The sequence below is a fragment of the Mus musculus genome, chromosome 6 (assembly GCF_000001635.26).
Source record: "Mus musculus strain C57BL/6J chromosome 6, GRCm38.p6 C57BL/6J".
NCBI classification, from domain to species: Eukaryota; Metazoa; Chordata; class Mammalia; order Rodentia; family Muridae; genus Mus; species Mus musculus.
This window is the reverse complement of record NC_000072.6, coordinates 88,743,446-88,757,162: the sequence shown is the minus strand read 5'-3', so window position 1 is coordinate 88,757,162 and position 13,717 is coordinate 88,743,446. Positions and strand designations below refer to the sequence as shown.

Sequence of the window (13,717 nt, the reverse complement as noted above, 5' to 3'; positions counted from 1 at the left end):
GGGCTGGCAGGGAGGCCCAAGATTTTGCAAACATGACAGGAATGACATGAATCATCTGACTGAAACCCAACCTTCATTTCTTACTAAAAGGCAGAGGCACTTTCCAAGAAGTAAACAAGATTGCAATGATGACAGAACCACAGCCAGTTTCCTGAGAGCCTCCTACCACTTTATACACTTTCAAAACAGAGCGTTTAAAACCCGCAGCAGCCCAGCCTCGGGGATGCTGCCTCTGCTACTCCTGTCCACCCAACTTGTGCATTCTCGATCATCCCCGGACACTGAAACAGAGGACTGAGCAGAGTCCAAGGCAGGGAGGTCGATAAAGGTCATCAAGGAAGACAGTGGACAGCCACCCTGACCACGGTGCTAATGGACGGTATCCTGCCAGCCACACGCTGTCCCCCTCTCCCTATATCTGCATTGACAGTGACCTTAGGGTTCACCAGCCACAGCTGTGCGAGGCCACCACTCTCCTGGCTGCCCTGCATCTTCTGGAGAGGACAGCTGATGTCTCCATGTACCTCGAAGTGCCCAACAAGTCAGTGGGGGTGGGGTGGGATGGGGGTGGGGAGGTGGCCAAGCATCTGATGAGGCTCCCTTCCTCTCCCCGAGATGTGCACACATTGTCCATACTAAAGTGCTCCCAGAAAGAGAAGACAAGGGAGGCTGACATGTTCCCTGCCTTCTGGGCTGGACCTGTTACCATGAGCCTTCCTGGAATCACTGAAATTCTAGAAGAGTCTATCTATGGTGCTGGAGTGCTGGAGAATGCCTGCCTCCTCTTCTGCCCTCTTTCCCCCTTGTTCAGTACTCTAGAACAATGGTTCTCAACATGTGGGTTTCCACCCCTTTAGAGGTCACACATCAGATATCCTGCGTACCAGATATTTGCATTGTGAGTTATAACAGTAGCAACATGGCAGTTTTGAAGTAGCAACAAAATGTTATGGTTGGGGATCACTACAACATGAGGAACCGTATTAAAGGGTCACGGCCTTAAGAAGGCTGAGAAAACGCTGGTCTAGAAGAGGCGGCAGCCTCTGGGGTGATCTGCAGGTTCTAGCTCCCTGTGATCCCACATGGCCTCTGGTGGCTGGCTCTGTGTTGACCCTGGAAGCTCCTGGATGTCTCTTGATTATTTCTATATGCAGCAAGGGGCGTTCTGGCTGACGGGGCTGGGTGCCTTGAGGGTGCTCCTCTGAGGAATGAGCTCTGGATGTCACTGTAACCCCTCTCAGGGCCAGGGAATAGAACACTCACCGACTCGGGTCAATGTGCAGAGGAGTGTCGCCTTCCTCACCTTTTAGAGAGATTCGTTCTGCTCTAACAGGTTTGTTTTTGTCGAGAGTGAGGTAGCACATGGGTCCCTTGCCTTTGCCACATCAAGACCTGGAGGCCATTCCCTGAATCTCCTTCTGTGCAGCAAGACCTCTTTCCATAGAAGTCTATACCTGTCAGTCTGGCTTTAAACACTCATGTGGGCTGTGGTGTGAGCCGGGGGGGGGGGGGGTGACTCTGCAATATGCTAGCTCTGGTGGCTCCCAGCTAAGAAGCAAGGCAATGTGACAAGTGACCTCCACCTGACTAAAGGCCCAGGTGCCTTTACTGCTACCTAAGCCTCCATCTACACTCTGGGGAGGCACAGGGCAACCAGACTAGACATGGTGGCACCAAGGGAGTGATTAGAAAATGTAGGTGGCTTGGGTCTTAATAAACCACAATTACTAAGACACTAGAAATCCAGGTGTGTGTGTGTGTGTGTGTGTGTGTGTGTGTGTGTATTATAACAAATATAGTTCTATTTTTAAAAATGAACAACATGTTCAATGCTTAGGTATACACCAGCTACTGGGGTAAGGCCTCCACAGGCATGGGTCATTTCCCCATTAGGAAAGTGGCCAGTTCCATGTACTTGAATATGCTTTCAACGAAGTTCATCTCCCTAAAATTCCGGAGGAGGTATAGTTCCTCTGAGGCCACAGTGCCAAGGAGATGTTAGTACTACACTCCTGGGTCCCTGCAACTCTACTGCAAAAAAACAAAGCTAAAACCAACCAAACAAACAAACAAAATCCCTCCTTCTATTATAAAATATCTAGGCTTTGGAGTTCTGCTATGGCTATAGGAAAGCGATCAAGGAACCGTGAACCTTGCAGATGCCAGGTACTCTCCCTCGCTGCTCCGTAACAGCTTGTTTCTATTCCACAGAAGTCAAGTCTTTTGCACTGGGTTGAAAGTTACTAGGAAGTTTCTAAATGAGATTATTTCATAAGCAAACATTCCGCAAGTCTTCAGCCCTGTGTTGAGTAAGCCTCCCGCAACTGCAACTAATGCCCGAGGCAATCAACTTGTAAAATTCTGGCTCACGATTTTGGAGGGTCTGTAGGCTGTGGACCCCACTACTTTCTGCTAGTGATAACGCATTGTGGGCAGAAGGCAAGATGGAGCAAGGGCATCTGCCTTGTGGGGGCCATGGAACAAAAGAGGAAAAGGAAGAGCTGGGGTCCATCCCCCCCCAAAGGCATGCCCTCCACTCCCAAGAGCTCTCACTGCCATCCCCAGCAGTTCCCATAGCAGGGGGCTGAGAAAGGCTGAGGACACCCGTCTTTCTTTGGGGAACATTTACTCAGCCACAGCAAGCAGGTGCCTTGGATCTGCTGTGAACTCTCGCCTTTTGCTCACTCTCTCAGACTAAGGCCTTACAACTCGAGTGGCTGATGGCAAAGGCTGCTCCCTGGATCTCTCAGCCCCAGATAAGCCAGGAGTTTGGAGCAGCCCTTAGCAGCTATTTCAAATTTATGTCAGGAGGAGTAATTAATGTTTCCTGTGAATTTATGAAGTAAAAAAAAAAAAAAAAGCATGCCACCAAATCCCCAAATATGTAACATTTTTAAAAATGCACACACCCACTCACACTTAATTTATGTATGCTTGAAAAAGGAATGTGGGTCATTACAGAAAAACAGAAGCAAGCATAAAGAAAAGAAGATCTACCCACTGTGAGCACCAAGATCTGCCTCCTTCCAGTTTCTTCCTTGCCGTATATAAAAATTTAAATTTGTTTATAATCTTTTACGATTCAATTACATAGTTATAAGTAGAAATCACCATGTAATTAATTGTAATTATGTTGTATGTCTCATTTTGGGCTTCTGCTTTCAATTCCTTCACATCTTCCCATGAACATTTTCCTGTGGAAACAGCATGGCGTTACTTATTCCCCGAGTGGCCGCCTGGAGAGGCACAAAGGAGAAACACTGGAGAAAGCCCCTAGCAAGCATCAGGAGCCTGGGAGGCCTAAAGATAGACTACTGGGATGTGACACTTGAGCCAAGGGAGCAGACCACACTAACCACAGCCTCTTGGATTCAGAGCAGACATCACTAATCACCCATAGACTCTTAAACTCAGAGCAGACATCACTAGGCAACCATAGCTCCCTTTCCTACCAAACCCAGACGGCCTAGGAGCCTTTTTTCTAGAGCCCCGAGCTCTAGACAGCCACGTGTTGTATCCCTGCACTGGTCCCCACCTTTGAAAATGTCACTTTTAAGTAGCTCCAATTCACAAGTTCCCCCTAGGACTGAGTTATCATTGCTCAGAACACGCATGCAGCCTCTAGCACACAATGAGTCCGCAGCTGGATCTTTTGTGTTTTGCTAGGACCTTCGCTAAAAGCCTGCATGGAACTAATGGGTTTGGACTGCTGAAGTCGGGGTTTTGTAGTGTCCAGTGAACCAGACTCATCCCTGCTGCATGACTGGCAGCAGGACAGTTTTAGACTAGTCCCTTCCAATTCCCCAGCCTTCAGGACATAAGAATGCCACCCTACTACATTCAAACCAACTGCAGGCTGCAGGTAATGAGCCCTGTGGTGACCATCACAATGTCTGACATTGTCCATTCCTCTGAGCATGGACTTCGGTAGAGCTCCCAGCACAAGGGTAATTACCTTCCAAAGCAGGCCCACTCTGAAGTCATTCAGCTAGAAAATTACAAGCCACTGCAAGGACACACTTCCATCTGAGCGCGCACAGGCAAATCCAGCATCCTCAAGTACCCAGCAGCTCCGTGCATTTTTACCACCACGTGACCTAGCATGCTGCCAGCATCTCTCATTGAACACTTAACTCACTCCTCCACCACAGCTTGTCTGCCTAATCTAGCCTGATGAGCCTGCGGACTCTGCAAGGCTGATACCCCCACCCCACCTCACCCCACCCCACCCCCAATCCCCAGCTCTCCAGAGCCAGCCCCAGGAGGCCTGCAGTCAATTGGTATGCCTGCAAGCAGGGGCAGCAGAGAGCACCAGGCCACACAGTCTCAGGGGCACTGAAGGCATGCTGGGTAACACTCATTCCCACCACCATTGGCTGTGGAATCTGTCAACCTCATCTCCCCACCCACAGCAGTCTGGACCCTGCTTCCTTGGGGAGCACCCCATTGATTTCAGGGTGGCTCCCCACTGGGATCTTGGGGACAATCATCCTGATCCCTGCTGAGCCCTCCTCTTAGGTTTCTCCTTGTGGCTGTCCTAGAGAAGACCCAGGCACAGCCTCCAGCCTGGCTTTCTGCAAGCAAAGGAAACCCTTATGATAAACAAGAGCACTGTGTCTCCCAGGTCCCATTTTAGATTGTCCACTTGAACCAGTCCCTTCCAATTCCCAAGTCCTCGTTTAGCTGTCCCAGGGTCAATCTGGATTATTCTGCACACAGCCTGCTTCCTGTGCTGAAAGGCTGGGAGTGGGTGATGGACCAGCCTGCATCCATCCTAGGCTTAAACTCATCTTATAGTAAAGGCAAACGAGGCTCATTCCTGTTTGCTCTTAGATGTGTTTCTCGAGGATTGGGCTATGCAAGGCTTGTAACCCTAACTACAAATGGTTCTCTAATTCCTGTTCTAGGAAATGGCAACAGTGTCTCTGTTTGAGAATGTTGTTATAACCATCTTGCATCCTTTGTTTCAAAAGGTTATTATAACCACCTGTTTTTGCTATGAGGACCTTATAATGACCAACTTGCTATGCTCTGCTCCTGTAACCCCACCTATTTGCCTGTCAGATCCCCATTAGGGAGCCCCGTACCCCTGAGCTATAAAAGCCTTGTCTTCCTCGTGTCCAAGGCTGACCTCTTACATCCTGCTTTAGGGGGAGGCAGCCAGTGCTTACAAATAAAAAAAGCTTGCTTAACTTACTGCTTGCTTTAATTAATTTGGCCACGATGATTTGGGTTCATGGCCTTTTTTTTTTTCCCCTCCCATCTTTGGAATTAACATAGGGGCAAAAACCCAAGGCAAAAAGATGGAGTTTTAGGGGTTGGACAGACAGTTCAGTGGTTAGGAGCACTTGCTGCTCTTGGAGAAGACTGGTTTGGTTCCCAGCACCCACATGGTAGCTAACAATCATCTTTAACTCCAGCTTGAGAGGATCTGATGCTATCTTCTAGCCTCTGCAGGCACTGCACACTTGTGGTACCCATATATACCTGCAGGCAGGCAAACACTCATACACATTAAATGCTTTTTTTTTTTTTTTTTTTTTTTTGAAGCTAGAGACTTAGCACAGTGCTTTTCTCCGAGCTGGGGTTCCTTATTAACATGTTTAAAACTTTACAAATACTCTAAAGCATTTCAGAATAGGAAAAAACGACATCAGGATATAAAAATTCTTTTTTTCCCTTTGACTGCAGAGACGATGAACCCAGGGTCCCATATGTGCCCGGCAAACGCTCTACCACTTCAGTTCTCAGTTCACATTTTGAGACTAAGTCAGCCAGGATGGCCTTGAACTCTCTCTGCAGCCCCACTAGATCTTGACCTCATGATCCTTCTACCTCAGCCTCAGGAGAAGCTAGGCTTACAGGTCTGTACCACCAGGCCCAGCTCAAGATTCCTTATCTAGCCTAGGAGACCCAGTCTCCCCTCAGCCTTTGTCTCTAACTACACACGGGTCAATGTTATACAGACTGGAAGGCCTGGGTGATTTCTCAACGTGAAACAGCTGTAAATTTCAAAAAGTACAAACAGTCCAGCTATCCTGCTTCAGTGATCAAGGTGCAGCAGACACCCCCCTCCCTCCAGGTCAACTGAGGGGTGACACAGGCCCGTGCACACAGGTGCCTCTTTGTCTCCAGCCGGAGCAGCTGGAGTCTGACTTCTGTGAAGCTTAATCATTCTCTCGATTTTCTTCAAAGTCTCCCTTAAGTATGTAGGTAGGTAATCGATGTGTTAGGACTATCCACATTTACACTGTCACACAGAGGAGACTTGTCACAAGGGCTGCTGAAGCCGGCGCCCTTTCATTGTGCTTTGTAATCTCACGTATACTGTTAGCACATCTTAAATGTGGGGCAGCATTCACTCTTCAGAAATATCCTATGATTTCCCTCTCCACTCTTCCCTCTCGGGATGGACGCACAGACCATGTCCAGTTGAGTGAGGTACAGGCCCAATGGCTGTAGACCTTCTTTGTGCCTTCTGGCGATAAGGTTGGGACATGCTTAACATAAAAGAATCAAGGATTATTGCTTTAAAACATCTAAAGTCATCCTCATTCTTATCTTAAAAAAACTTGCCCTACCTCTGCCTCCTGGAACACCCACATGGCCTCACCAAAGTTCATCGTTCGTCCCAAAGAAAATGCCAGTACCCTCCAGGTTGCTTTTCAGTTAAGGTGAGGCATAGCAGTATGGCCCCTGTTACCAGGTCCTGACAAACTGCTTTCTAAAGAGTACCAAGTGTGCATTGCCGCAGCCTGCTGGGATGAGTATTCGGTCACCCTCGGCATCAACACCCAGTGACACTAGACCTCCTGGTCTGATAGTAGCCCCCCATGAGGACGGTGCCACTTGAACTCCTAATTCTCTAGTTCTCAGTGAGGCTGTGCACTCGGGAGACTTCTGAGCCACTCTGTCTAGCGTTGTATGTTTCCGTGTACCCAGGGCCTTGGCTTCATGTATCCTTTCCCTCCTGTGCTCAATAGAGCAACACCCAAGGCTCAGGGTGACAACATTCCCTTCCATCTCTCCCCGACAGACCCTTGCCTCTGGCTTCCCATGCTCCTGGGCTTTCTAGTACCTTGTCTCTGGTTACCCTGGCTGTACATCTCCATAGTCCTCTTCCTCTTCAATCCTCATTTCTGCTGTACAGGGCAATAACTGGTCGAGAGCAGCCGCTCAGTGTGTTCCCTGACTGATCCAATCAGGTTTTGAGAGAGAGAAAAAAGTCTCTCCCAGCAGAGAACAGCTCAAGTAGAAGAAGGTATACATTTAGGTAGCGTGTCAGGCTTGGACACTTTCCCAGGTTCTCATGAACTTGACACCCACAGTGAATTCTTGGGCTGCCCTGGAATGGACAGTATGCCTCCTTGGATCCTGTCTTGGGCTTTTAGCTCTCTGCTGTGCTTTGAACCCCAAGTCCTGAACTCCCAAGTGCTCAGCCTGGACGGTGCCTTGTTCAGTCTGTCCTTGCACAGCCTAGACTTGAGTCTCAGGACTTCCTCAACACGAAGCTCTTCCCCAGGTCCTCTCGGCTCTTGGATTTGTTCCTTCAACCCATCCCTTTTCACCTGAGCTCAGAGCAGCCTCCTAACTCTAACCCTTCCCTGCCTCTCCAACTCAAACCCACAACTCCAGCTCCCCCACTCAGCAGCCAGCCAGGCATGGCCAGCACTCTGCTATGGCTCTGCCTCAGCCCTCTCACACCAAGCCTGTCCTTCCAACCCTCACCACATAGAAACCTCCCATCTCAGAAGGTCCTGCCACTTGCCAACCTAGATTCCTCAGCCACTGAGACCCTTCGAGGGGAGTGGAGGGGGCTGGTGGGACAAGGAGCTCATAACAAGCACAGCTCGTGGTCAGTGTGTCCTTGCTGAAGGGTGTCAGAGAGAAACTCAGGATAGAGCAGGCAGGAGGCAAGATATGGAGGACCAGAAATTCTCCTGGTGGGCTAAGCACTCCAGGGGCAGGTGGAGCCTCCTGCCTGTTGCTCCCAAGTCTACAGACTCAGGACTCAGCAAATTCTTGGGATGTCATAGAATGGGCAGTGGAATTGTCAGGGACCACAAGCTCCGAAAAAGCCAGAGGGGAGAGAAACCAAAGCCAGGGAGCTTCCTCATATTAGGACCAACTCATCACCCCAGTAGATACTCCCATAGCCTAGGACCAGTCAAATCCCCTCACTGTACACATTGTGGAGTACCTGACTCAGGCAACCCAGGAAGGAAAAGCGTTGTCTAGTTCACAGATTTGGAGTCTAAAGATCAAACGGCATGGTGCAAGTTTCGTATCCCACGTTGGAGGAGAGTGATGTTGGGAGAGGAACCTGGAGATTGGATCTCAAGCCAGAAAACAAAGAAATGGGTGTGGTTGGGCCTCGCCCCTTTTACCTCTTTCTCCTGAGAAAACTCAAGGGGTCCCGTGAGAACTAGAGCACACCCTCAGTGGCTTAACTCTTCCTACACTACCACCCTGAGCACCGAGTCTTCATCATGCAGACCTCTGGGGTAGATACAACCAGAGTAGCCCCTCTCACACAAACCACTTCCGCACCAACTTTATAGATAGGGCACCACAGATCAAGGAGGAGAGGACCCGCCATTAGGCCTAGGGGTTGGAACCAGAATCTGGATCTGCCTGGTCTTGACTTGGCGCTTTGACTGCTCCGCTACAGGACCTGAGAGATTTGCCTGATTCCTACCCATGCCCAGGGCTCTCTGCACCCGCCCTCCCACCCCTTGGGCTGAGAGTTTATCTGAGGGATGTAAATGTGTAGGTAGCATTTTTTTTTTCCAGCGGTATGTGACCACAGATCTATGCCTCAAGCTCTTCTTACAGTGAGGCATTACAAATAAGCAATGATCAAAATCCATAAGCCAGCTCTGTCCAGACTCAATATTGGCCTCCCTACCATATCACTGACCCCGCTCACGCCAGAGGTACTACATAGGAAAGTCTTTTGGTATTTATTACGTGAACACGTGCCCACATACAGACACAAGAATGGTGAATTCACACAGCACCTTCCTGGTGGCAGACCTGTATTAAGTCACCAAAGAGGAGAGGGCCCTTTAGGTAGGCTGCCCCAAGCCTCAATCCTCCTTTCTCCCACTTTATATAGTGTGCTTTTCAGAGAGACGTCTCTAGCCTCCTCTGCCGCCACGTGTGACCTTAGGATTGCTCGCTGCCAAGGGAATGTGTGTGGAAAGGACAGCAAGGTTTCAAGGTTTTCACATTCCTTGCTTCCGTGTTGCCTGGGGCTTGTTTGTTCTTCTTTACCATGGTTAAGAGGTTAAGAAGTCATTAGGTCACACCATAAGGAATTGTGAGGCAACACAACGGAAGGAAACTAGGTCCTGCGCAAGTGTGTGAGACAGAACTTCAACAGTTCACCTCCAGACTGAGAGAGCCATCAACCACTCACTCGCTGAAGCCACCATGTTGTGAGGTCTTACTACAGTACTAACTTGCCAGCACACTAATGCAAAGCACACTAGTCATTTCCCTCTGGTGTGAACTGGGGTTTAAATCCTGGGTCACTTGCTCCCTAACTCTATGACAATCACAAGTGATTGACCCTCTCTGTTACCTTACACAGGACAGGAGGGTGACAGGAAACACTGCACTGGGAACTCCGAGACAGGAAGTGCAGTGAAGCAGGCAGCCTCAGTGTCCCTGTCGATGGGAAGCCCTGGCCCCCATTTGTTGTTCTTCCTGAGCCAGAGGAAACGGCTTCATGCTGGTCACACGTGGTGAGTGACATGGCTTGCAGCACAGCTGGCCTCATCATCCCTTTATCTGTTCCAGTGCAAACCACCATCACTTCTGGGGGTGGATGCTACCTGCAGATGGGTCTGGGAATCAGTGAGGGCTTGGTTTTACCCTGAGGGGCCTGAGCACTGCGGCTAAGAAAGCCCTGAGAAACTGGAGCTCATCAGACCCTCACTGGCCTCTGATGATGAAGAGGAGAGGTGAGGATAGTCGAGGGAAGAGGAGGGCAGGTGGGGATGGGGAGGCACTGGTACTGAACTTGGAACATGGTTTGTCTTCTGGAATCTTATGTGTATTGTGTAACAGCTTCCTCTGAGATTAAAACACTACATCCTGCAGCAAACGCCTACGGAAGAAGGCAAACAACTCAAGACAGCTTCAGGAAGTCCCTGAAACTGACCAGATTTCACTAGGCTCCTCCCTGTCCAAGAAAGCAATAAAAGCTAGGAGTTCCCCTCAGACTGAAGGGAGTTCTCAGAAGAGGAAAGCAGCAATGATTCTTGAGACCAGACCAGCTGCCTGGAAGAGGCTTAGACCAACTGAGGCACCCAGAAAAAGATACTTTCCAAGCTGCTTGCATGCTGGGCAATGTGCTCCAGGTTCCCAGATCTGTGAGCTGTCACTACACTGGGGTGGGCTTTGGTGAGGAAGCTGCCTTTGAGTCATTTCTGCTCCTGTAAGTCACCTCTCACCCATACTCCTGTAAGTAATCCCAGCAAAACTCATTGGTTCACCAAACTGAACTTCAGTGGTATCTGTGCTTTGGCTTGTCATGAGATCCCCGCCTGGGGTGAGTAAGTGTGTGCCTCCTCAGAAAAAGTTTCGTCACATAGCCCTGTGGGACCTTCATTGCCACAGCGAGGTGCTGACTGAGAGGGTGGACACAGCTCGATGCTGGTGCAGTTAGAGGAAGGAGGGAGAGGATTAGGTTAGCCCTGGTCCCTGGGGTGGGATGACTCAAGCTTAGATGTGGTGCTCCCGGGCTCTGACACAAAACCCGCAGCAAATGCAGCCCTTGACCCCGGGACTGCAGTCATGAGCCAAGACCAGCCTCCTGTTTAATAAGGTTTGCAGCACGCAGGACTGTGGGAGTAGCCCTAGCCTCAGACTACTGTAGTTAACTAAAAAGGGCCAAGTTCAAGTGCAGGCAAGGTTTCCTGAAGCAACTATTGCCTCTTTAAAAGATAGGAAAAAACCCCCATACATATATGATGTATCTTAAGTACAATATATAATACAGCGAACACATTTTTCCTTTCCTTTCCTTTTCTTCTCTCTCTTCTTCTCTTCTCTTCTCTTCTCTTCTCTTCTCTTCTCTTCTCTTCTCTTCTCAGATAGGAAAAAAAACCCCATACATATATGATGTATCTTAAGTACAATATATAATACAGTGAACACATTTTTCCTTTCCTTTCCTTTCCTTTTCTTCTCTCTCTTCTTCTCTTCTCTTCTCTTCTCTTCTCTTCTCTTCTCTTCTCTTCTCTTCTCTTCTCTTCTCGGATAGGAAAAAAAACCCCATACATATATGATGTATATTAAGTACAATATATAATACAGCGAACACATTTTTCCTTTCCTTTCCTTTTCTTCTCTCTTCTCCTTCTCTTCTCTTCTCTTCTCTTCTCTTCTCTTCTCTTCTCTTCTCTTCTCTTCTCTTCTCTTCTCTTCTCTTCTCCTCTCCTCTCCTCTCCTCTCCTCTCCTCTCCTCTCCTCTCCCCTCCCCTCCCCTCTCTTCCCCTCCCCTCTCCTCTCTTCTCCTCTTTTCTTTCTTCCTTTATTACATTTTTTAAAGACAGAGTTTCTCTGTGTAGCCCTGTGTAGTCCTGAAACTCAATCTGTAGACCAGGCTGGTTTCTTAGAGATCTGCCTGCTTCTGCCTACTGAGTGCTGGGATTAAGGGTGTGTGCCACCACCACCCAGCAAAAGCATTTTCCAATTATATATAAATATATTTATTTTCCTAGAGGAAGAGAAGCCTCGGGCAGTGACCAGAGGGCTGCTTTGGCCACAACTGTGACCTGACACAATGACCAGGAGGACCCATGCGTGTCACCAGCCTGAGGGCTGGGGGTGTGGCTCCGGGGTAGAGACTTTGCCTAGCGTGATGAGGCCCTGGCTTCTGTGCTTATGACTGAAAGAGGGGAGGAAAGAGCCACTGAGAACTTTGATCGGGAACCGGCTTAGGCTCTGAGGCCGCGTTTGAGTGCGATAAGGATCTTACTGTGTGGAATGCTGGACAGAGTGAGAAGGGTGTTAGCAAGCTGAATGTCCTGGGGTACAAGGACATCGTGTCCTGTCCCCCAGAACCAGAACTGCTTCCTAGAGTAGCAGAGACACAGATGGTGCCAAGACACAGAAGTGAGTTCTGCTGTCCTGTGACAGTGGCTGGATGTGACCTTTCAAACAGTGATGGGCCAGAAGCGCTAGCAGAGAGGATATAAATGCAGTTCCTCACAAGGAGATTACAAATGTCCCCACCTTGCTTTGAACACTATACAACATATACATGTGTCACAAGACATCCCACAAATATTATCATTTTCATTTTCTTAATGTCTTAAAACTTAGAAAAATAGAAACGGCAAAAAAGAATTGAAGAGATACAGCCGTGTGTCATTTTATATAAGATGGTCTGAGACAGACCACGGACACGATGGTGTCCATAAGATGACCTCACTCGGTCCTGCCATAGCCATTTCTCTTGTGTGTAAGTACCCATGACATCTGCAGGATGAAACCAACAAACATGTTCCCTCGGCTAGGCACCACATGAAGTTACCAGGTCTGAGAGTTTGATCAGAGACATGTCTCTCCCTCCAGGGTCTAACTAGTTACTGCCAGTAGAATGCAAAGGGCAGTGAACAGCAGAGAGTGCTGGGGCCCAGGGTGCTATCATATGGAGAGGAAATGACATCCGGGTTCCCTCATTAAGCTTAATTATCCTCTCCACATTTCTTTCCTCCTGTAGTCTCTGAGAGGTGCCGAAAACACGTCAGTCCCACTGAAGGGAGATTGGTAATTGCCTTCCATAAACCAGGTTAGGAACTTCTTTAGAAATGATTACTCTTCCAACACCAGGCACGTGCACGTGTCTCCTGTCTCAAACCCACTCGGTATGTTTGGGGGATGCAACTTCTGGGAGTGGCCTGTTTCCACAGAGAGTGGCTCTGTACGGATGGAGCTGGGCGACCAGACCCCTCATTAGCATGTGGAATCTCTTCAGAGGGCTCACCAGGGCCCTGGCTGGCTCCAGAAAGGATCCGATGCCAAAGGGCTCCTCGGAGCCGCATCCAGATCAATATTGGGAACTGGCCTTCTGGGAAATCACTAATGGGCTGTGGGAAACCACGTGGTGCATTAATGAAGAGCTTCACAGCTGTCCTAGGATCTCGGGAAAGGATAGCCAGAGGCCAGGTGTTGGTGGGACCCACCAGCTCCCAGGCCCTTACAGCTCCTTCCCAAGCCAGCCTTCTTTCTGCTGCACGGTGGCAGGAGAGGGGCTGCCCTCTCTCCTCTTCTAAAGGTAGCTGCCCATCTCCAGGCTTGGAACAAGGGGTGCCCTGGGTTGGCTCTACCTCATTCTCCTCAGACACCAGCCAGCCTGGCAGCAAGCCAGCCCTGTTACATACTACACAGGAAGAGAACAACACACTCACACGGAAGGCAGCTTTTGAACGGAGAGAGCTGTATGAAGCAAAACAGAATCTGGACCAGGGGCTTAATTCTTTGGGGGGCGCCACTTTGTCTAACCCATATGACGAATCCATGCTCACAGAACACCATCTCTCGGCCTACATGATGCCTGCAGCGGGCTGTATTTTGGTGTGACATTCAATGATATTGTAGTACAGCAGGGGCATGTTGTTTAGGGCCAGATTCACCTCATGCTTAGCCTCTTGGAGAGAGGGCATTAGGCGGGTGTGAACCCCCAGGATGTGAGGCTTAGGGG

The 13,717-nt window shown here is 49.2% G+C and overlaps 1 protein-coding gene across 4 annotated transcripts in view; it reads right to left on the bottom strand.

Annotated features, from left to right (window-relative positions):
• Positions 1 to 13,717, bottom strand: part of Mgll (monoglyceride lipase) — a 103,949-nt gene that overhangs the window by 71,198 nt on the left and 19,034 nt on the right. The window lies entirely within an intron of this gene.